At 40.6% G+C, this 22,381-nt stretch overlaps 1 long non-coding RNA gene across 2 annotated transcripts; it reads left to right on the top strand.

The window, feature by feature from the left end:
* Positions 1-13,070: 13,070 nt before the first annotated feature.
* On the top strand, positions 13,071-20,604 carry LOC109499563. Of its 2 annotated transcripts, none has more exons than XR_006597556.1 (5): positions 13,071-13,416; positions 14,237-14,333; positions 17,092-17,208; positions 20,149-20,337; positions 20,439-20,500. It is a non-coding gene; the product is annotated as an uncharacterized LOC109499563 (long non-coding RNA). The 2 variants fall into 2 exon arrangements; XR_002156877.2 differs by lacking the exon at positions 20,439-20,500 and adding an exon at positions 20,546-20,604 and having other exon boundaries at positions 13,073-13,416.
* Positions 20,605-22,381: the final 1,777 nt, after the last annotated feature.

The raw sequence follows: 22,381 nt of genomic DNA, 5'->3' as shown, positions 1-22,381 counted from the left end.
TCTTTTTTCTTTTTTTACAGTAGACAGAACTTGCAAATATAAACTTATCAGTTTATTAATCACTACTGTCACACAAACCAACACTTCAAGGTTGTAACTGTCCAACTTTCTAAATCTAAAATAAAAGTGTTTTATCCTTTGTGACATGAGTGATCCTAATTAAGATTATCAGATGTATTTCAAGATACAAGTATAAGAGCGTGGAGAAACCAGGCAGTGACCTGGGAAAGATTGTTTTCTCTTTCGAAACCTTATTTGTAAGCTGGAAATAACAATCATACTTTACAGAGTTGTTGTGAGTTTTAAAAAAAGGTTAGAAGTCTTCATATTGAAAATATCTGCTGAGGGTAAAGCAGATCGATGGAAGAAACAGAAACAAAAACCCATTCTTGGACCCAAATTGATGAAATGTCAGCATCCCAAATAAGTAGAAAATTCTAACATCTTCTCAAGAGAGGAAGAAAACTGACCATATGCCAAGGGATGAAAAGCAAATAGGTTTCAGACTTTCCATTAGCAACAGTACACTCCAGTGAGGTAAATCTTTATTCTGCTGGAAACTGACCTTGGTTCTTGAATTTTATACCCAGCCAAATAATCAGTAAAGCACAAGATAAAATAAAAACATTTCCTGATTTTCAATGATGCAAAAAGTACACTACTCAACAACTTACATGAAAATATTATCTGAGGGTTGCTCCAGAAATAAAGGGATTTTCAAAATAGAATAACACAAGACATAATAAGGAATAATGATGAAGTGTGACTTAGAAGAGGTGAACAAGACTGAAAAAAAAAATGTTGAAGAATCAAATATATGTCAATTGGACATTCTCTTTGGAGCACCAAAGGTTAGTGGCAAAGGATCATGTTACTCTTTTGTGGATCCCTTTATGAATACCTTTTATATACTCATAATAGTTAAATACTCTTCCAGAATAAATGCCTAGGGGCACCTGGGTGGCTCAGTCGGTTAAGCATCCCACTCTTGATTTTGGCTCAGGTCATGATCTCACAGCTTGTGAGTTCAAGCCCCACATCAGACTCTGCACTGACAGCTCTCTCTCTCTCTCCCTCTATCTCTGCCCCTCCCATGCACTCTCTCTGTCTCTCTCAAAGTAAATAAATAAATAAACTTAAAAAAATAGCACAAATGTCTAAGAACAAAGCATGTAAGTCTTAATTAAAGATTACTAATTGAATTTAAATGTTACGAACTTTGAAAATAAAAGATTATATGGCTAATCAAAAGATAGTCATGAAATGGTGCAGGTAAGCAAGATAGTATATTTTAGCAAAAGTCTTAAATGTTCTGTAATAGAAATCAGTAGATCCCATCTTGGTGTGCCTGGGTGGCTCAGATGATTAGGTGTCTGACTTGGTTTTGGCTCAGGTCATGATTTTTGGTTCAAGAGTTCTAGCCCCATATCAGGCTCTACACTGATGGTTCAGAGCCTGCTTGGGATTCTCACTCTCCCTCTCTCTCTCTCTCTGCCCTTCCTGTGCTCACCCTCTCTCTCACAAAATAAATAAATAAACTTAAAAAAAAAAGAAGTTTTAAAAAAAAGAAATCAAATAGATACTGTCTAAAATAGACAATTCAAGAAGTACAGAACTACAGGATACAGATCCCCATGATCACTATTACTCTTAATATTTGAAGCTATTAAGCAATGCAATTTAATAAGACAATTAGAGGTAAGAATTGGAAAGGAGGTAGAAAAACTGTCATTATCTGTAGACATAATGTTTACGTAATTGTAAAACTCCAGAGAATCTTCTGAAAAACTGTTGCAAACAATAAATTAGTTCAATAATTAGTAGAAAATATCCGAAATCAAAGGTCATAATAAAGCATAAAAACACAGTATTTATGAAAATTGCAGAAGATAAATTACCAAGAAAAAACTTAAGGAGAAATATGTATTACATTTATGAGAACAATTCTAAGTCATTCCTGATGGATACAAAAGTAAAAACAAACAGAAGCACCTGGGTGGCTAAGCTGGTTAAGTGTCTGACTTCGGCTCAGGTCATGATCTCACGGTTCATGAGTTCAAGCCCCACGTGGGACTCTGTGCTGACAGCTCTGAGCCTGGAGACTGTTTCAGATTCTGTGTCTCCCTCTCTCTCTGCCCCTTCCCCACTCACACTCTGTCTGTCTGTCTCTCTCCCTCTCTCTCAAAAATAAACATTAAAAAGTTTTTAAGTAAAAAATAACAAAAGTAAAAACAAACGAATGGACAGACTCAATGTCATGAAAACAGTACCATGAAGATGTCAGTTCCACCAAAGTTAATTTACAAATGTAACGGGATCCAAATCAAAGTACCAGCTATCCAGAAAAACTCCAATAAAGAGGATCAGTTATTCATGCTAAGTATTGAAATACACTATAAAACTTCAATAATTAAAATAGTGTGGTGGTGTGGCATGAATACAGACAGACAAAATGAATAGAAACCCATACATAGTCAAAAAAATATCCTAAAATTAGCACATAGTAAAGATAGTATCTCAAAAGAATGGGGTAGAAGAAGAATGTCTTTCTTTCTTCTTTTTTTTTTTTTTTTTTTTTTTTGAGTAGGCTTCATGTCCAACATGGGGCTTGAACTCATGACCCTGATGTTGAGAGTCATATGTTCTACCACCTGAGCCAGCCAAGCACCCTCTGGAGTAGAAGAAGACTTTTTAACAGATATTTTAGGGACAACAACTAGCCATCTGGAATGAGGTAAACAAGGATCCATATGACTCACTGCATTACAGAGAACTCCCAAAAGACCAAGGAGTAAAATGTTTTAAAAAAGTAGCAATTAAAGTACTAAAAGAAAACACAGACAATATTTTTTATAAAGCTGGAATTCAGAAACTCTTCTGAACCAACTATGACTCAAAATCCAGGTACACACACACACACACACACACACACACACACACACATATACACACAAAAGATACATAATTCTAACTATATAAAAATCAGTACTTTTTTTAGGGCAAAATATCACAAGCAAAGTCACAGGATAAACTAAAACTGGGACAAATATTTCTAACTCATTTCACAGAACAAACAGTTAATCTCCCAAGTGTATAAGGAGTTCCTAGCTGGTAGTAAGAAAATGGACAGTAAAAAGCAGAAAAATGGGCAGAGGGTATGAACAGGAAATTCACAAGGAAAATAAAAACAGCCTTTAAACATGGAACATTGTTTGGCCTCACCAGTAATGAGAGAATTGCAAGTTAAAACTATGCTGAGTTACCAGGTTTCATCTAGCAGATCAGCAAAAATCCAAAATCTATGAACAATATGGGAAACAGTAGAAACGTATTCTGTGCCAGTGAGGAACATAAATTTGCACATCCCCTATGAGAGTGATTTGACGACATCTGCCAAAATTAAAAATACACTTCCTCTTTGATCCAGTAATCAAATTCTAGGTATCTACCCTACGCAGACACCTCATATTTAAATATTTACATACTTACAAGATGTTTTATTGAGACATTTCTTTTATAGCCAAAGGGCAAAACAATGTCATTCAGTGAAGCACAGGTTAAATAAACTATAGAACAGCCACTGGGTGGAATATTATGCAGTTAACAAAAGAGAAAAATAGAAAAAAAGAACAAGGAAGCTCTCTGGGTACTGATACGGATATGTCTTCAGAAACTATGAGTAGTATATCAATCCAATATTCTATCTTTTGTGTAAGAAAGGGGGAGATGACTACACATTTTTGTTTTTGCTCTATCTGCATAAAGAATTACTGGAAGCATAAAAAAGAATAATAAAAGTGGCTACCCATAGTCCTCAAAAATTTAGAATTGCCATATGATCTAGCAATTCCACTTCTGGGTATGTATCGAAAGGATTAAAAGCAAGAACTTAAACATATATTTGACTATTTTTTAAATTTATTTTTTTAAGTAATCTCTATGCTCAATGTGGGGCTCAGACTCACGACCCCACGATCAAGAGTCACACATTCTCCTCACTGAGCCAGCCAGGTGCCCCATGAACAGGTATTTGTACACAAAGGTTAATATCGACTTTACTCACAGTAGCCAGAAGGTGGAAACAATTCAAATGTCCATTGATGGATAAATGGACAAACAAAATGTGAGTATACACATACCATGGAATATTACTCAGTCTTAAAAATAAATGAAATTCTGACACCTGCTCAAACACGGATAAATAAAAACACTACGCCAAGTGAAATAAGCCAGACACAAAGGATTCCACATATATGAGGTTCCTTGCGTCATCAAATTCATAGAGGTAGAAAGCAGAACAGAGATTGCTAGGACTGTGAGAGACGGAACAATGGAGGTTGATTATCTAATGCGTTCAGAATTTCATTTGGGGGATGATGAAAAAGTTCTAGAGACGGATGTTGATTTTGGTTTTACAACAACCTGAAAGCACTTAACGTCACTGAGCTGTATGCTTAGAATGGTTAAAATGGTAAATTTTATGTTCTGAAAATTTACCACAACAAAGAGATAGAGCTCCCTATAGAGTCAGGAGGGAGGGTAAAAGATACAGGGCTAGGACGGTTATGACTCCAAGTACACCTTTGTGTAATTACATATTACATAATTACCTAATAGGATCAATAAATACATTCTAGGAAAGACCTGGGTTTTCTTCTTGGATCCCTTCTACAATACGATTTTTTTTCTACATGCAAATATTACTTTATTTCGTCTCAATATTTTAAAAACACCTTCACCAATAGTGGATTGATTAAGCATCCACACACCAGAATATTAAACAGCAATGGTTAAGACTAAGGTAGATCCATATCTCCCTCATTTTGATTTGTAGACTCACAGGTTCTGACCTCCAGAGAAGTGCTCTCAACTCTGATCTTCACGGAGCTGGTTAATGAAATGCACTGTGCCAGCCCTGCAGTCCTAACCATCTGTCTGCGGGGAAGATGAGGAAGGGGACGGCTGACACTTGTACGTTTCATGCTTAAGATGACTTGTCAGAGCAAACCCTTGGGTATGGTGGGGTCCTTGCTCAGCCACTAACAAATTAATCTCTCATTTTATCTTGCTGTCTTCTTTTATGTGGGCACCTCCCATAGCAGGGAAGCTGAAAGGCAGAGGGACTGGAGGTAGGAATAGGGTTCCCAATTTCACCTGTACCCATCCCTTTCCAGAGCGACCCTGAACAGTTCCATTGCAGTGGGACACCTTGCCATTGTCGTGCCCATCCACTGGTCAACATCTCCATTGGCCGGAAAGTACTTCCTAAAGTTGAGCAGAAATTTGTCTCAGTTACTCCTACCCATTGGTCCTGCTTTTATTTTCTGGAACCAGGAAACATAATTCCTCTTCTGTATGATATCATTCTGGTATTTAATATAGCCCTCCCAAAAAATGTCTCTTCTCAAGGCCCTAAAGCTCCTCTGTGGAACCTTATCTGTTTGGTGGCCAGAATTCCAGTAACTCCTCAAGCTCTTCTCTCTCAGCATTTGTTGGGTCTGTAGCCCATTTCTATGGATTTATCTTTGATTATATTCCTACTTCTCCACCAACCTATCAACAAATCTCTTTATTTGCCTTTGGGATTCAAATGAAATATACCTGTGTAGAAGCTTGTAGTCTTTAAAATGGCTCCCAGGCACCTGGGTGGCTCAGTCGATTAAGTGTCTGCCCCTTGATTTCGGCTCACAGTTCATGGGATCGAGCCCCACATTGGGCTCCTCGCTGACAGCACTGAATCTGCTTGGGATTCTCTCTCCCTCTCTCTCTTCCCCTCCCCACTTGCTCTCTCCAAATAAATAAATAAGCTTAAAATAAATTAAGTAAATAAAATGGCTCCCAATGGTCCTCACGCTCTGTAATCTCCTCTATTTGAAGGGTTGGACCTAGTGACTTGCTTTTAATGAACAGAATGCAGAAAGAGTGATAGAATACACTTCTGAGATTAGTTTATAAAAGACTATGACTTCCATCTCACTGACTTCTTCTTTCAGGGTCTTCTTGCTTGCTCTGATGAATCCAGTGCCCATGTGAGATGCTCTGATGCCAAAAACTGAGGACACCTCCAGCTAAAAGCTAGCCAGGAACTGAATCCTTCCAACAATCATGTGAATGATCTTGAAAGCAAATCATCCCATAGTCAAGCCTTGGGAATGCAACAGTCTGAGGTGACCCCTTGATTGCAGCCCTCTAAGAAACCTGAAGCAGAGAACTCAGCTAAGCTATGAACCAGGACTTCCTGACCCATAGAAATTGAGATAATAAGTGTTATTTTCAAGTAGCTAAATTTGTGGTAATTTGATATGCAGCAATAGATTGCTAACACCACCAAGGATGAGGACAAATAATGAAGAGAACTAACACTGACCCTCTTGAAACATTAGATTCTTACAAATAGCCAGTCAAATGAGAGTCTCCTGATTCTGTCATTAGGATTGCATTTTCTTATCACATCAAAATTAGCTTCATGAAACTTATTCCAAGTATGAGAGTTACTTTAGATGATCTTAATGTCACTATTTTAAGTACAGGCAAGAATTCTAATTATTGGTTTTGTTTCAGTGTTTTCCAGATAACAGAGACCTAAATAAGTACTTGGAGGTTTTCTCTGAAGAACACAGTATTGTGTTGGTAGTAAGCCATTGCAGACTGCGATATTGTAGGGCAATTTTAAATTCCTTTTAAATAAACTGGCATTGTTTTGGGGTCATTACGAAGAATAAGTTAGTATTAGGAAACTCTGTGAACATTACACCAAAAAATGAAGGGAAAAAAACACAAAGAAAAGTTGGAACTGTTATAGATTAGGATGGTGTAGATCTTGAAAACCAGATATATTTCAATCATTTATCTATGACTAAATCCCTATTACAAGTATCCTTCTAACTGATCTTTTTAGGCTGTTTATGTGTGATCATCTATCGTCAACCACACCTCGGCTCTTGATTATATTGACTGAAACTGTTTCTTCCTTCCTTTCCCAAGGGTAATATTTTTAAGGGTGAAGATCTCCGTGGATAAATTTCATTTCATGAAGACTAGGATGAAAAGTGGACCAATACTAACCAGTCTTTTACAGATGACTGTCTTTTCTTTTCCTCTGTAGTTCTTTTCTTTTTATTCGTGGTAACCCTCAAATAATATAAAATTCTCCATCATAACCATTTTTAAGTGTAGCGTATAGTGTTAAGTATATCCACCTTGTTGTGCAAAGAAGCCCAGAACTTTTACATCTCGAAAAATAGAAACTCTATTGAACAACGCTCCATTTTTCCCTTCCCCTCCAAATCTGACAACCATGATTCTAGTGTCCACGTCCACAAGCTTGACTATTTTAGATAATCTCATATAAATGGAATCAGACAGTGTTTGTGTTTCTGTGACTGGATTATTTCACTTAAGCATGATGTAGTCAAGTTTCATCCATGTTGTAGCATGTGTCAGGATTTTCTTCTTTTTTAAGGCTGACTAGTGTCCCCTTGTATGTACATGTCACATTTTATTTGCCCATTTCTCCACCAATGGATATTCAAGTCATTTCCGTCTCTTGACTATTGTGAATAATGCTGCACTGGAAATAGGCATGTGATCATCTCTTCAAGATCTTGCTTTCAATTATTAGATATACACCCGGAAGTGACATTGCTGGGTCATATGGGAATTCTATATTTAATTTTTTGAACAACTTCCATTCTGTTTTCCACAGTGCCTGCACCATTTTGCATTCCCACCAACAGTGCACAAGGATTCCAATGTCTCCATATCCAGAACCACACTTGTCATGTTTTGTTTGTTTGTTTGGTTTGATAAAGCCTTCCTGATGAGTGTGAGGTGATATATCATTGTGGTTTAGATTTGCATCTCTTTAATGATTAGTGATGCTGAACATCTTTATATTGCTTGTTGATCATTTGACTATCTTCTTTGGAAAAATGTCTTTTCAAGTTCTTTGTCCATTTTTTAACCAGATTGTTTTGTTGTGGTTGTGTGGTATGAGTTCTTTATATGTTGGAGATATTAACTATAAGATATTTGAAGATTTGCAAATATTTTCTCCTATTTTGTAAGCTGCCTTTTCACTCTGTTGACTCTTTCCTTTGATGTGCAGAAGCTTTCTTGGATACGACACAGAAAGTACGGCGACAAAGCATAAATAGACAAATGGGACTGGAGATGACTTTTTTCTTAAATGATGTCTGTCCGGTCATCAACCTGTGCAGACCTTCTATCGGTCTCTCTATCCATCTACAGTCTCTCTCTCTCTCTCTCTTTCTCTGTCTCAAACACACACACACACACACACACACACACGCGCGCTCATCCATGGTTACCATGGTTACCATGGTTATGACATTCTCTAGCCTCTAAACAGCTAGCTGATTTATAACTCCCTTTCTTCACCGCTATCATCTGAGAAATTGGGGTTCTCTGGGGCCAGCTTTGGAGGCCATTCCTAAACAGTTGCCTGGTTCTTGTTATCTTTGCCTAATCTCCTGTGTCCATTCTGTGCACCCAGAATTATTTTCTCTCACCCACTGCCACAAAACTCTTCACAATTGTCTGAAATGCAGGAACTAATATATGTCTCTCTGCTCTGAGTACAAAACACTCACTTATTTTACCGGTGTCAAGAGACGCATTCATTTAGTGCTGAAATTGATGATGGAGTCAGCAAAACAGCAAAGTGAATTTTTGGTTCTTGTTAAACTTTTTCTGTTAGAGCATTGGCTGCAGCGGATCTTCATTAGCATTTAAATTAATCTCTTTTTAAAAGTTTTATTCCAAAATGAATGATCTCTTCTACGATATTTCTTTAAATTTCTCAAACAGACCAAAATGTGTAACTTCAGCAACGAATGTTGTATTTCCAGTTGCCTAATCCTGGTATTTAGCCATTTGTTATGATATGGTAGTAACACATAAAGGGATTTGCCAGGATTTCCTCAGGAGGTACCCTCCCACACAATGAACACTTTCTCCCCCTTCTCTTTCTTTATATAACTCCCTTATCTAGAAACTTTCTGTGAATTCAGTCCCATTTTTAAATTAATGGGGCTAAAGAGTACAAACAGAAGACTTTTTTATTTTTAGAGAGAGATAAAGAGGTGCAAGTGGGGGAGGGGCAGAAGGAGAGAGAGAGAGAGAAAGAGAGAGAGAGAATCTTAAGCAGGTTCTACACTCAGTGCGGAACCCCTCACGGAGCTCAATCCCACGACCCTGGGACCATGACCCAAAGAGAAGTTTGGATACGATATGACTAAATATTTAAAATTATCAGTGAAGCTGGAAAACTATTACATAAAATGTGTGCATCCAGTCATCATTATTTGCACACTCTGTATTTGCCAGTTTGCCCACTAGCATTTGTTTGTAGCCCCAAACCAATGTTCTCAGTGCTTTCACAGGTATTTGTGGACGTGCACAGAGAGGCAGAAAGTTTGAGTTGCCTGACGTGCATGTTCCCTGCTGAGACTGAACAGGGTGATGCTCGGCCATTTTGTTTCACCTCGTACTGTAGACGAGTGTCCTTTTGGCCGTCTAATTAGCGTCATGTTTTTCGCATGTGTGTGCCTTTTGCTGGTGATTTCCCTGTTTAAAATGGCTCCCAAGCATAGCGATGAAGTGTTGTCTAGGGCTCCTAAGTTCAAGAAGGATGTGACGTGTCTTTACACATGAGCTTCGATGGACGTCTTTCAGGCCCGAGTGGTAGTACTGTGGGCCGGAAGTTCAATGTAAATGAATCAACAATGTACATTAAACAAGGTGTCCTTCAACAGAAACACAAGGAAAACAAGACTGTATATTGGTAGGTTGACGAAAGTGTGAGCAGAGGATCGCAGGACCCTAACCATATCTTTCCCCAAGGGCACTAATTCGGTATTTGCTAATTCAGTGACCCAGTGGACTTTACAGAATAAAACTATCGTAAATAATAAGAGTCTACTGAACTAACTTCATACCTTAACAAATACACAGTCACAATGACAAAATAAAAGACGACGTGCAAAACTATGGGTCTTAGATGTCTAAAAACGTTTACCTAAAATGTCAAAAGAAATATCAAAGAAAATGAAATTCAGGTTTTCATAACTGTCTTGGTATGCTATAGATAGGCTGGTAATGCTTGGATGAGCCATAAAAACATACATATTTCAGGGGCGCCTGGGTGGCTCAGTCAGTTGAGTGTGAGACTTTGGCTCAGATTATGATCTTGCAGTTGTGAGTTCAAGCCCTGGGTCGGGCTCTGTGCTGACAGCTCGGAGCCTGGAGCCTGCTTCAGATTCTGTGTCTCCCTCTCTCCCCTGCCCCTCCCCCACCTTCACTCTCCCTCTCAAAAATAAATAAACATTAAAAAATTAAGAAGAAAACATGCATATTTCATGCATTATCACACATGTATCCTATATGCTTTCTTTCTCTTGCCTTCATCTCAGCGAAGACACTTATAATGTTGTTATAACAAAAATTTCATATAATTTATTCTACATCCAGGAATAAGCCAAAGGATTAAAAATGTAATTGTGTGCCATGTATGCAAAGTATCAATATATTTTTATGTGAACGCAAATTGAAATAAATGTTTCAGCTGAAAATTTAAAGTTATTTTCCCGCATTTTAAGTTATTTTTCTTCTAAATGATTCTAGATCATCTATCAAAATTTAAAAGAAGAATAGAAGTTATGAGTTATAAAAGAAAAACAGTATAATAAAAGTTAAATAGAAATCACCATTAATCAATATCAAATTGTTAAATAAAACTACTTAAAACTGACATTTTAAATTTATTAAATGTTTTTATGAAAACTGCTCACAATCGTAGCTTTCGACATCCATCTAGTTGTCAACGTAAAAAATTGATAACACCTGGGCTACCTCTAGAGCTCTACGTAAACTAAAAATAATATGGATTGTATTGTTTAACATAGCAAAAAGTCTCTTAGTCACCAAGTGCCACTGTTGAAAAGGCTTGGCTAATTCCTGAGTGCTTCCAGAACCATAAATTGGAACAGGAAGAGAAGAAAAAAAAAAAAAAATGGATACTGGGCAACCGTGGGAAACTGCCTAGTTGTGCAAGAATAAAACAATTTGACAAGTTCGTTAATTTGTCTCTTCTCTCCCCAACCCCCCAGTGATCCCACCACTTAAACTACCCCTGAGCTCTGAAGCAGCCTCCGTCTCTGTCGACAGCAGGATGCAACCCCAGATTTCCCACAACATTCAGACGCACTCACCTACCGTTTTAAGAACACAGAACAAAGATGTCGAGCAGTGGGATACTTGGGGCTGTGGATGGATCCAGAGGCAGCAGTTCTGAGCATCGGATCCGACCCAGCCTGTCAGGGAAGCTCCTTTGAGGGAGAAAGTCACTGCACACGTTCCTGATCTCATTGGAGTGTGGCAGGCATCAGGCGATGGGCTGGCCAGCTGCCGGGGCGTCTGGGGGCTCCTGGGTCTGGCACACAGCACCCAGAGCCCCTGCCTGGTCGGACTTCAGCCCTGGTCTGAATTAAACCTTTGCTCCTGGTCCCACCTGAGGTCTCCTGCGTTCAGCACAGCGGGAGACACTCACTGCGTTGCGAACGGAATTAGGTAATATCGTGAGCTGTTTGACAGGGTCCGTGCAACTCTTGGAGGGCATCTAGCCCGAGATTGATTCCCACTCCACCGACTGACCAAGATCCATTGCCTCTCCCAACCCTCTCCTGACTCAAAGCAACACCTTTCCTTTTGTCATGGAGTTTCTTGCTCCGTCCAACCTTGGACAACCAATTCAAATGTTCTGAATCGAGTTTTCTGAATTTAAGCACATGTGCTCTGTCCTAGGGCCAGATAGAGGAATGACAACAGGAATGACAACAATAAGGGCTGGCATTTACCAAGTGCTTACTAAGACCCAAGCGTGGTTCCAAGCATGGGATGGAACGTATGAACTTTAGGTGTATGAGATAAATTGTCCTCCCAGCAGGCCCATGCTGTGGGTACAGCTTTACCAGAGAGAAAACCAAGGCACAGAGAAGTTAAGTAAATTGCCAAAGTAAAGGTATGCAGGGAGTCTGACTCGAGTCCAAGTTCTTCCTCAGTTCACTATATGATACCCCAGGAGATGGACAAATGGTGTTTCTTACATGCCATGGGTAGGTTTGTTTGTCTTATTTTACAGGAAAAACAGGTTTTCTCGCAAATTGGTTGAAAATGATATTTACAAGAAAAAGCATTGTATATGTTCACGCGTTGCTTTTCCTTCTCAGAGATGTTTATCCCGTCACTAATGACATCATTAATCCCAGAACTGCCTAATATCTGGCACCCCCTGTGAACACTTTTCCCAGAGGGCCTCACGTGCGCATACAGACTAACAGACAGAGACAAGGGAGAAGAGCCCATGCAGTCACTTGTCAAAAATCCGCAAAGAACCTACCAACCCCAGGGTTGTGTCTGCAATGCCCTCCCACACCCCCGGTGTCACAGCCATGGGGCAGGAAACAGTTAAATCATCCTCCCCCCCCCCCGCCCCCCCAAGGTCACCTTGAATGTCAATGGAAGAGCTGGGCTTGGAGCCCAGGCCTCTGGCTCCCCTCACTGAGTTTCAGCAAGCAAACCACATTCTGACATTTAATCGGTGAGATATTCTGTTTGTGTTAAAGCCTTCCCTTGCAATATTTGCAACCCAAAACACTACAGCATGGAGCCAGTGCCCAAGAAACTGGGAAGAAAATCCGACCCAAAGCCAAAGTGCCAGTCCCAGATGCAGGAAGTATAAAGCTAAATTTAGCCCGGCTCAATACATGACGGCATAAAAAAAAAAAAAAATCATCTTTAAGATTTTCTCTGCCTAATCACCAATATTCACACAGGACAAATCGCATTACAATAGATGTCATCATCACATCATCATAAGATTCTTGATCTTCAGTTGATGGCCCTCTTCTTTCAAGAAATATTTGATGCAACCAAATTCTAGGACATTCTCTGAGACTTCGCTGCGGTGGGGTTTGGCCTGTACTCTATCTAACGGGGTACCTTCGTACATCTTAAAGAGTCTAAGGCATACCACAGAAAGAGGATCTTCTATTAATAGGAGGGAGAACTGCATGGTCCAGTTCCCAGAAGCCAGCTTGCTGGGCCAAGTGCAAAGCAAGCAAACGGTCATGAAGCCTTGGTATTTTAAGCCTGGGGCATCTGGTTCAGCTTCTCTACAACTATAGATGGGTCTACATTCCTACTCATCGTGGGTGGAAAAACAGACTGAAAGAAATTGACAACCCTTAAAAAGCAGCATAAGGTCCCCTTGATTCCGCAGCTCCCCCCTCTTCACTTTGGAAGATGATCGCGACCGTCCAGTTTTCAGAAGAGCTTCTTCCTGGTGTTCTCACCCCTCAATGCTTGGCCAAGTGGTCGGTCCGCTTTGCCATCACGGTAAGGGTCCGTGGGTAAGGGTAAGGGTTCTTAGGCACCATCAAGGCCATGGGAAGATACATGGAGATACCTGGAGGCTTTGGTTGCTCACCTTGGAGTCACTGTCACTTTGCTCTGCTCTCACATGGATGTTCTTCCAGGTTCCTGACTCCTTGTATGCCAGAGACTTGGGCTGGGTCCTTTATCACTGCCACACTGGCCTTCAGGCTCCAGGATATGCCTCCCCAACTCCTGAAAGACTGGTGGACTCTCTCACTCATCTGTTTAGAGTAAATGCAAGTTGGACATGTGGAGTCCCAGAATGGGTCACTCCTGGTTTATCCTGAGTTTAAATAATTCAGCAACGTTAAATAGGAGCACTCACACTAAGAACTTGACAAGGGACTCAGCAATCCCTCTTCAATGTATGATGTTCCTTCTATGCCAGATTTGTCTGCCTGATGCCACAGTGCTCGTCAATTTGTGCCCCATTAAACTGAAGTCAGGCTTGGGGCGCCTGGGTGGCCCAGTCAGTTAAGCGTCCAACTTCGGCTCAGGGCATGATCTCATGGTTCCTGAGTTCAAGTCCCGTGTCGGGCTCTGTGCTGACAGCTCGAAGCCTGGAACCTGCTTTGGATTCTGTGTCTCCCGCTCTCTCTGTTCCTCCCCCACTTGCACTCTGTCTCTGTCTCTCTCAAAAATAAATAAAGATGAAAAAAAATTGAAGTCAGGTTTTCGACTGTCCCTCTAGGACTTATATAGTCCTTTTAGAGATTGTTGCGGTAGCCTTCCCTGAATCATTCTAATTTGATTCTCTATGTACTTTCTGTTTGATGCAAAGGTCAGCTTGTAAGTCTCCAGAAGAAGAAAATGTGTGCCTCACTTGGGTTTTCTACTAACGACCTGGACAGTATGCTACTCAAAAACAACAGACTTAGGTAATAATTTTCTGTTTCCTATTAGCCGTGTGACTCTCATCTCGTTCAATAAGATGCCCAAAATCTTCATTCTGAATATCGTCCTGATTTTTTTCTTCTTTTTCTTCCTTGCCTTTCTTCCTCCCTCCCTCCTTTCCTTCCTTCCTTCCTTCCTTCCTTCCTTCCTTCCTTCCTTCCTTTGCCCTCACTCCCTCATAGCCTTCATTTTCTCCTTCTTCCCTTCCTTTTAGGAGTCAGGCACTGAGAAAGCATCAGTTGCAATACTAGGCAATAGTTGCTCTGCTAGGAATAAGCACATGGCTACAATTGAAAGACCTCACCATACCTTTTAAGCTAAAAACTAAGAATGTTAATTTTATAACAAAATAACCTGTAACTACCTATTGAAATCATCATAAATAATTTATTATCTTAAATAATTTGTATTCTCTGTTATGTACATCTATGTACGTAAATTATGCTCACAGGCTGATTGAATTACAAGCTGTCACATGTCATGCCAATCTACTACTTAGATAACAACTAAAAGTAATATACTTAGGTATTATATGCATGTATGTGTATCCTAATATTTCCATAATCATGTTCACATATCTATACCTGTGTATCTATATATACACATATATATGTGTTTAGCCTAATATTTAGAAAGAAATCAAACTATGTCAACACACACATATAGAGATGATTATTTATTTTTGAGAGAGAGAGAGAGAGAGAGAGAGAGAGAGAGAGAGAGAGAGAAAGAGCAGGGGAGGTGCAGAGAGAGAGGAAGGCAGAGGATCCAAAATGGGTTTTGTGCTGACAGCAGAGAGCCCCATGTAGGGCTCGAACTCAAGAACTGTGAGATTGTGAGCCAAAGCTGAAGCGTAACCAACGGAGCCACCCAGGTGTCCCTAGAGATGATTATAAATAGGTAAATATATAATGTTTCTTTGGAGGTCATTTTCATGGCCTCAGTAAGCATTTAAATGACTCAGTTGATACTAATATGCTATTTGTTAGATGGCTTATAATTCTGAGCACATCCAAAGTGTGTGTGCAGGTAATCGGACATTCTAGATGACTCTCTCAAGGTCTTCTCATGGTCCATGTGGATATCTTCTGAATGGGGAATTTGAGTATTAGTCTTCTGTGCTCGAAATCGATGTACAAAAGAATTTATATACATAGATATGTATGTGTGTATATATATATATACGTATATATATTCTTTAGTACTATATATACATACACATTCTTTAGTACAATATATATGAATTCTTTTCATATTTATGTTTATGCATATATTTGTGAGTGGTGACTTTTATTTTATTATTGTTATTGCTTGTTTTGTTGTATATAAAGCTCTTTATATGTGGTATAGAGGTATGCCTAATATGAGTAATTTATTGGCCTAAATGATATTGTAACTTTCAGCCAAAATGCAATCCTTGTGTTTTCCAAACTGATGTATTTGATTTTCTTTCATCTACTTTTCCTTTCTTTGGATGTTAAGCTGCATCTCCGCTAATAATAGCAAATTGAAACTTTTCCCCATAAATACATTATTTTAAAAACCTAAACATCCATCCCACATTAAAAATATTTGACCAGTCTCTCTGAAATTGACTTAGAATAATTTTGTAAGTTTTTTTTTTATTTTTTTTCAACGTTTATTTATTTTTTTGGGACAGAGAGAGACAGAGCATGAATGGGGGAGGGGCAGAGAGAGAGGGAGACACAGAATCGGAAACAGGCTCCAGGCTCCGAGCCATCAGCCCAGAGCCTTAGGCGGGTCTCGAACTCCCGGACCGCGAGATCGTGACCTGGCTGAAGTCGGACGCTTAACCGACTGTGCCACCCAGGTGCCCCGATTTTGTAAGTTTTACCAATCCAATCGTTTTAATACTTCATGATATCTCATTTTATATTTCATCAAATAAATAAGAATAATTATCTAAAAGTGTTCTTCAAGGAGAACAGTTTAAAAGAATTTGGAGAGAAATGTAGTACTTTCTGTAAAAGGTGCTTATGGGAAATATTTCCTTTTTTATGACATTTTATGTTTATCAAGGTAATATATACACACTCAAATAGTAATACATTTTATAATGAACACCACTCTTCCCCAAACCCCAAGAGACAATACTTCGAACTTTTTCATTGTTATCTCTGGTATTTACATTCATATTGCTGAATAACATGCTTTCTCTGAGATTTCTCCATTTATCAATTTTAGAATAATTTATTGCCTTTCTATTACAGTAGTTCAGGATTAGCTCCCTTATGTCAACTTCACCTTTTCCTCTTATCTCATTTTCCCAAAAAAAGATAAAATGTAAGATAAAATGGTTAAGGGGGACTTGTTTGGCTTAGTCACTTAAGCAACCAACTCAATTTCGGCTCAGGTCATGATCTCACAGTTCGTGAGTTCTAGCCCCGGGTCAGGCTCTGTGCTGCCAGCGTGGAGTCTGCTTGGGATTCTCTCTCTCCCTCTCTCTCTGCCCCTCCCCTGCTTGTGCTTTCTCTCTCTCTCTCTCTCTGTCAAAATAAATAAGTTTAAAAAATAAAATATTTAATCAATATTCAGCATTTACATTATTTTGATTATATAAATACTGTTCATTTCTGAGCCCAGATTGTTTTCCTTTTTCAGACAATGACAGTGATAAGCTCACTTTTTCATTGCTCAGTTTTCTATGTACCTAACTCCTCACCAATGCTCCAAAATATTCACCCATTTGTTCATTCATTCATTCATTCATTCATTCAACAGATATGTACTGAGTAACGGCTCTGTGTGGGGCACCATACCAGTTCCTACAGACTCATCGGTGGACAAAACAAACCAAAATCTGTGCTTTTTGACAGCTTCAGTTCGAGTGGGGAACAGGTAAACAATTTAAAGCTGACATAGTGACTAAGTTTTATGTTGCTTTAGAATACGGGATGTGCTCCGGGGAAAAATTAAGAGCACATCACAGAGGTGAGAGCAACCAATGGGGAAGTAGGGGACGCGGAATATGCTGAAGGAGGTTCTGTAATTCAAAATAGGTGGGCAGAGTAGCCCTCACGGAGGTTACATGTGCACAAAGCATTGAAGAAAGTGAAAAAAATGAGCCAGGTAAGTAAAGGAGGCTACAGGGGAAAGTCCATGCAGGGGCAACATCAGAGGCAACTAGAACCCTGGAGAAAGACATGCTTAGGGTGTTAAAGGACCCATAAGGGTGCTCTGATTGCCGGGACAGAGAGAACATGGAAGAAAGCGATGGAAGGTCACCAGGGCCAGATTATATTCCATTTGTAGGTCTTTATTTTTTTTTTAAGGTGGTTTTCTTAAAGTTTTATTTTATTTATTTTGAGAGAGAAAGAGAGACAGACAGACAGCACGAGCAGGGGAGGGGCAGGGAGAGAGAGAGAGAGAGAGAGAGAGAGAGAGAGAGAGAATCCCAAGCAGGCTCTGTGCTATCAGCCCAGAGCCTGAAGCAGGACTCCATCTCATGAACCAGGAGATCATGACCTGACCTAAAACAAAGAGGTGCTCAACTGACTGAGCCACCCAGGGGCCCCCTGTAAGTCTTTATTTTTTATGGCCTGAGAGGTTTTGCTTTAGCTTCAAACCAAAGTTATTTCATCTGAGGGCAATGATTAATTTACTTTTTATCTAACAGAGTACCCCTACTTCAGATAGGTCCACATACTCAGAGGGTCCCATAGACAGAAAATAACTAGTCTACATTACAAGTAGCCAAAGACTCAAACGTTCTATTTATGCCACATAGGAGGCAGTGAGTTTGGTAGACAGGAATGCTGATTCCTTCAGCCACGCACGTCTTTGGGTGCTTAGGTGGGTAGCCTCGGTTCTTCTGTTCCTTGGGTGCAGCAACTTCAGTTACAATATCACGTACATCATTTCTCTGTCTTCCTAAGCGGGGCAGCCCTGTTATATACGTGGTCATTTTCACCTTGGCATGGATCCTGAGCTTAACGGAATCTCTGTTCGCACCATCAACGTCCAATTCTACCCAATAAGATGCAAACTGGATGAAATCTATTTCAGACTGTCCTCTAGAACAAAACAAAAGCTATCTCTCTTAGTGCGATAAACATTTTTCCATCTCCTTTGCTTTAATTAGTGCTGCTAAATATATTAAAAGCTGTACAGGACGTAGGCTCAGTATTACACGAATAAGAAAACCAACATGAAGGCATAATAGCGTCTCAACGTTTCTGTTAATCCAGCAAGGAATCTTAGCAGAGCATTGTCTGTAAGACTGCATACAATGCTACCTTTATATGTATTACTGCAGTTAACCTCGGTAACCCTGTGACTGCCCAGATTTGTCAATTATTTACTCCAGCTTCCAGAAGAGCGCTAGAAGTTGCCACAGTAAGTGTGCGACAAGGCGGGATCGGAGCTGGTGGCAGCATGTCCAGAAAGACATCAGCAGACCTATGCCCCAGTCTTGCTCAGCTAAGAAAGAGAATACCTCTTCCCCCCCAGAAGAAAAGACAGTATGGTTGACCACCCTCCCTACCAGGCCACAAAAATATGGCCCAATGATTTGTCCCGGATACTCTAAACTTCTGCCCATACATTTTCAGGTCAAACTCTAGATTTCAATACATCAAAATAGTTAGCTCTTAAATAATCTTGAGGGAACGGTTATTTGTAAGGCGATTTTCAGAAAGGACGGACTTGTAAACAGAGCAGAATGGCGGTTAATATTCAAGAGACTGCCTCCAACCCTTCCCTGGGCAGCATGGACGTTCGTGTAAGGCCGGCTGGTGTTGGCCTCTGCCCAGGGAGTTCATTCCTGTGAATCCTGGGGAAGACTTTGTTATAACAAAGTTATAGTGCAGCAGAGACCCCACCATGAAGGGTGAATTCAAGGCTTTGTTTGTAGCAAAAGGGGTTTAGAGAAATTTGCAAATCCTAAAATGTCTCAAAAAGGAGAAGACCCAGCAAAATATTTTGCAGCCCTTGCATTTTAGAAATAATGTGATTCTCAAAGACAACCCATAATAGAATCCACTGAACAAGAGTTGCCTGGCTCCCCAGGGCTTAGCCTGATTGGGCAGAACAATTTAACTCAGGGATCCCGCTTTGCGATTCAGCAGGAAAACACAGACATGTGTCCTAAGAAATAAAGAAGGACATGATGAAATGCTCCAATTCTCTTTCGTCTACCCTAAACGGTTTAGATATTTGGGGGGTTTAGCACAGCCTAATTCTTTCAGTAAAGCCTAGGATGGCTTACCCAATCATTCAAGAGGACTATTTACCCATGCTCCTCTCCGATTACCGTGGGGGTTCACATGAAACGTTAGATGGGATTACTCATTTTAAAACTTGCCACTTCAGAATCACCCAGAGCTTTCATTTCCCGGCTAAGAGGCCTGAGAAACGTCATGATTACCTCTGGACTGAGATGGCAGGCTGCGTCAGAGAATTTTGAGAATGTTATTTCTCTGAACGCAGGCGGCTCAGAGAGCCGAGCACCTGCAAATAGGTTAATGAGCCTCAAAATTGCTGGAGTTGTCGAGACCAACTGTTGAGAATTCCCGTGGAGTTAAGTAGGATGTGAATCCGGCTCTGAGTAAATATCATTACCCATGCTTTGTGACTTCCTGCTCTTGGGTTTTGCAGTGCGCGTGGGTTTTTCCCCTCCAGCTCAACTGTTTGGTAGCAGTTGGGTTGAGGGTGGCTGTAAGTATTCTTTAAAATGGCTCTCTTGGTAGGCAGAGGCCCTGGTGTTTCTTCCTGGAGCTATCTGAGCCGTAGAGTACTTTTTAGAGAATTCATCGCATTTTATTCATGTTTCTATGCCAGGAAAACAAGCAATCGGCTCATGTTCTCAGAAAAAGTACGGTGACGGGTCACTCAGAGTGTCGCATTTTTATGTTGCAGCAGTCAAAAACAGCAATAGCGTCCTGGGCTCCGAACCCAGGCCCTTTTCGATCCAAAGCCACAAATGCTATTCTGATGACCTGGACGGAGACCATTTGCAGCATAGTTTTGGTATGTTTTAGTGTAAATGTCAACTCTGGTTAAAGTACATCATAAGAGGGGCACCTGGGTGGCTCAGGTGGTTAAGCGTCCGACTCTTGATTTCCACCCAGGTCATGATCTCACGGTTGGTGGGTTCCAGCCCCACGTCGGGCTCTGCGTTGACAGCGTGGAGTCTGCTTGTGACTCTCTGTCTCCCTCTGTCTCTGCCCCTCCCCAGCCTGCACTCTCACTAGGCATTTATCCACGGGATACAGGTGTGCTGTTTCGAAGGGACACATGCACCCCCATGTTTACGGCAGCACTATCGACGATAGCCAAAGTATGGAAAGAGCCCAGATGTCCGTCGGTGGATGAATGGATAAAGAAGGTGTGGTATATATATACCATGGAGTCTTACTCGGCAATCCAAAAGAATGAAATCTTGCCATTTGCAACTACGTGGATGGAACTGGAGGGTATTACGCTAAGCGAAATTAATCCGTCAGAGAAAGACAAAAATCATATGGCTTCACTCATATGAGGGCTTTAAGAGACAAAACAGATGAACATAAGGGAAGGGAAACAAAAATAATATGAAAACAGGGAGGGGGACAAAACAGAAGAGACTCATAAATATGGAGAACAAAGGGAGGGTTACCGGAGGGGTTGTGGGAGGGGGGATGTGCTAAGTGGGTAAGGGGCACTAAGGAATCTACTCCTGAAATCATGGTTGCACTCTATGCTAACTAAATTGGATGTAAGTTTTAAAAATTAAAAAAAAAATTTTTTTTAATTAAAAAACCCAAATAAATAAATAAATAAATAAATAAACTTTTTTTTTTTTTTAAGTGTTATCATAAAAGGGCACCCGGGTGGCTCAGTCGGTTAGGCGTCCGACTTTGGCTCAGGTCATGATCTCGCGGCTCATGGGTTCAAACCCCACAATGGGCTCTGTGCTGACAGCTCAGAGCCTGGAGCTTGCTTCGGGTTCTGTGTCTCCCTTCCTCTCTCTGCCCGTCCTCGCTTGCGCTCTATCTCTGTCTCTCCCTCAAAATGTTTAAATAAACGTTAAAACTAAATTAAAAACAATTTTTAAAAGTGCATCATAAAAACACAAAGGGCACCCATGGTAAGTGTATAGCTCCATATATTGTCACAAAATGACCACGCCCAGGTGACTGTAATTCAGATCAAGAAACAGGACAGTCTCAGTACCCAGAAGACCCTCCCCCATGCCCTCTCCAGGGCTAGCCTCTCAGGAGGAGCGACTACCCCGACTTCCAACACTTGGGGTTCTTTTTTCCTTGTTTTGAACTCTGTACAAATGGAATCAGAGAGTATGACTCTCGTATCTGGCTTTTTTCAACTATGCAGGGATTTTATGCATCTGCCCTTATTACAAACCTTCTACATCACTGTCCCATTGACAAGGAAACCATTAATCTGCCCGGTGCAACAGTTTGCTCGCTTCAAAACGCACCAAGTAAAGACATTCACGTCGGAAATAAATGTATACACGGCTGCGTTATATGCTTCAGCCTGCCAATAAGCACATCCGGTTTCTAACAGAGGAGGAAAGGAACTTCCACTGGGCCTTTTTAAAGGCAGAAGAGAACCTGGGCTTTGCTGTGCAGCCACGATACAAAATTAAAGGACAGTGGGAAACCAAGTTGGGGGACTCTGTGCTTTGAACTGAAGCATAAGGGTGGTGATGTGCACACAGTGTTGATGGACCAGCACGGAAGATGAAAGCCTGCTGTATGATGGCAGATGGTATGTGTTCCCCATAAACAGGCCACTGCAGGTGACATCTTACTTCCTGTAGTTGGTAGTTCACATTATTAGACAAGTGACTTCCTTAGCGTCTGGTCAAGGAAAGGACAAGCATCGTCATCACCATCAGATCATCTTTCATGTCTAAGCTGAATTAAAACAGTACGACTTTGGGGCGCCTGGGTGGCGCAGTCGGTTAAGCGTCCGACTTCAGCCAGGTCACGATCTCGCGGTCCGTGAGTTCGAGCCCCGCGTCAGGCTCTGGGCTGATGGCTCGGAGCCTGGAGCCTGTTTCCGATTC

Source organism: Felis catus, chromosome B2 (assembly GCF_018350175.1).
Source record: "Felis catus isolate Fca126 chromosome B2, F.catus_Fca126_mat1.0, whole genome shotgun sequence".
NCBI classification, from domain to species: domain Eukaryota; kingdom Metazoa; phylum Chordata; class Mammalia; order Carnivora; family Felidae; genus Felis; species Felis catus.
Note: the sequence above shows the minus strand (reverse complement) of the source record. Positions and strands in the feature narration are given on the sequence as shown.